Consider the following 2,719-nt stretch of genomic DNA (forward strand, 5'->3'; position numbering starts at 1 on the left):
AGAAGCTCCAGATGATAAGGATTTCCATTGTTTGAGAGTTGGTCTCTTTCTACATCACAGGCTGGCCTTGAACTTACTGTAATTCTTCCTTAGCATCCTCACTGCTGAGATTGTCTATTTCAATAATCACAGCCAGGATGAGTAAATCCTCTAAGTCATAGCCATGTGATATGTTAACTGTGTAACAGACTACATTGAACATGTAAGGAGATAGAGTGTGTTACATTTCAGATTACTTAGAATACTCTTTTCATTTTTTAAAGATTAATCTAAATAAATGAATCTAATACCTAGATTATATGTCCACTCCAATAAACTTTTAATCTTTGTTTTCATTGTAATAAATTTGGCATTTTGTACTATCTTTACTAGTAGATTGATTATTAAAATATAAAACAATTGTGGTAAAGAATGGATTCCACACAGATCCAACTCAAGATCCAGGTATAATAGTTACAGATGAGAGTGAAAATTTCCAACTTAAAGGGCAAGTAAATATTTTCAACAAAATTATAGAAGAATACTTTCCTAACCTAAAGAAAGAGATACCCATGAACATATCAAGAAGCCTACAGAACTCCAAATAGACTACACCAGAAAAGAAATTCTCCCTGTCATATAATAATCAAAACATCAAATGAACAAAACAAAGAAAAATACTTACAGCAGTAAGGGAAAAATGTCAAGTAACATATAAAGGCAGACCTATCAGAATTACACCAGACTTCTCACCAGAGAATATAAAAGCCAGAAGATTTCTGGAATGATATCATACAGACCCTAAGAGAACATAAATGCAAGCTCAGACTACTATACCCAGCAAAACTCTCAATCACTATAGATGGAAAAACGAAGATATTCCATGACAAAACCAAATTTATACAATATCTTCCCAAAAATCCAGCACTACAAAGGATAATAGATGGAAAACTCCAACACAAGGAGACAAACTACAACCTAGAAAAAGCAAGAAATTAATCTTCCAACAAACCCAAAAGAAGATAGCCACACAAACATAATTCCATCTCTATTAACAAAAATAAGAGGAAGCAACAATCACTTTTCCTTAATATCTCTTAAATTCAATGGACTGAGTTCCCCATTAAAAACAGATAGACTAACAGACAAGATACATTAAAGGGACCCAGAATTTTGCTGCATACAGGAAATGCACTTCAGTGACAAAGACAGACAATATCTCAGAGTAAAATGCTAGAAAACAATTTCTTAAGCAAATGGTCCAAGGAAACAAGCTAGAGTAGCCATTGTAATATCAAATAAAATCGACTTTCAAACAAAAGTTACAAAAAAGATGAGGAAGGACAATTTACACTCATCAAAGAAAAAATCTACCAAGATGAACTCTCAATTCTGAAAATCTATTCCCCAAATCAAAGGTACTCGCATTCATAAAAGAAACTTTACTAAAGCTCAAAGCACACATTGCACTTCACACAATAATAGTGAGGCACTTCAACTCCCTACTCTCAGCAATGGACAGATCATGGAAACAGAAACTAAACAGAGACACAATGAAATAAACACAATTTATAAACCAAACGGATTTAACATATACCTATAGAACATTTCATCTTAAAACAAAACAATATACCTTTTTCTCAGCACCTTATGGTACCTTCTCCAAAATAGACCATATAATTGGTCACAAAACAGGCCTCAACAGATACAAAAGGATTGAGGCAATCCATTGCTTCCTATCAGATCACCACAGACTAAGGCTGGTCTTCAATAATAAAAAACACAATGGAAAGTCCACATACATGGGGAAACTGAGCAATGCTCTACTCAATGATGACTTGGTCAAGGAAGAAATAAAGAAAGAAATTAAAGACTTTTTAGAATTTAATGAAAACTTAGGCTCATCATACCAAAACTTATTGGTCACAATGAAGGCAGTGCTAAGAGGAAAACTCATAGCTCTAAGTACCTACAAAAACAAATTGGAGAGAGCACACACTAGCAACTTGACAGCACACCTGAAAGCTCTAGAACAAAAAGAAGCAAATATACCCAAGAGGAGTAGACAGCAGGAAATAATCAAATTCATGGCTGAAATCAACCAAGTAGAAACAACAAGAACTATGCAAAGTATCAACAAAACCAGGAGTAATTCTTTGAGAAAATCAACAATATAGATAAACCCTTAACCAGACTAACCAGAGGCACAGAGACAGTATGCAAATTAATAAAATTAGAACTGAAAAGGAAGACATAAAAACAGAACCTGAGGAAATTCAAAAAATCATCAGATCCTACTACAAAAGCCTATACTCAACAAAACGTGAAAATCTGGATGAAATGGACAATTTCCTAGACAGATACCAGGTACCAAACTTAAATCAGGATCAGGTAAGCCATCTAAACAGTCCTATAACCCCTAAAGGAATGGTAGCAGTCATTAATAGTCTCCCCACAAAAAAAAAGCTCAGGACCAGATAGTTTTAGTGCAGAATTCTAACAGACCATCAAGAAACCTAATACCAATTCTCTTCAAACTATTCCACAAAATAGAAATAGAAGGAGCACTACCAAATTCATTCTATGAAACCACAATTAGGCTCATACATAAACCACACAAAGACACAACAATGAATGAGAACTTTAGACCAAATTCCCTTATGAATATCGATGCAAAAATACTCAATAAAATTCTTGCAAACTGAATCCAAGAACACATCAAAAGAATCATTCATCATGA

The sequence above is a fragment of the Grammomys surdaster genome, unplaced genomic scaffold (assembly GCF_004785775.1).
Source record: "Grammomys surdaster isolate TR1022 unplaced genomic scaffold, NIH_TR_1.0 168, whole genome shotgun sequence".
Classification (NCBI taxonomy): domain Eukaryota; kingdom Metazoa; phylum Chordata; class Mammalia; order Rodentia; family Muridae; genus Grammomys; species Grammomys surdaster.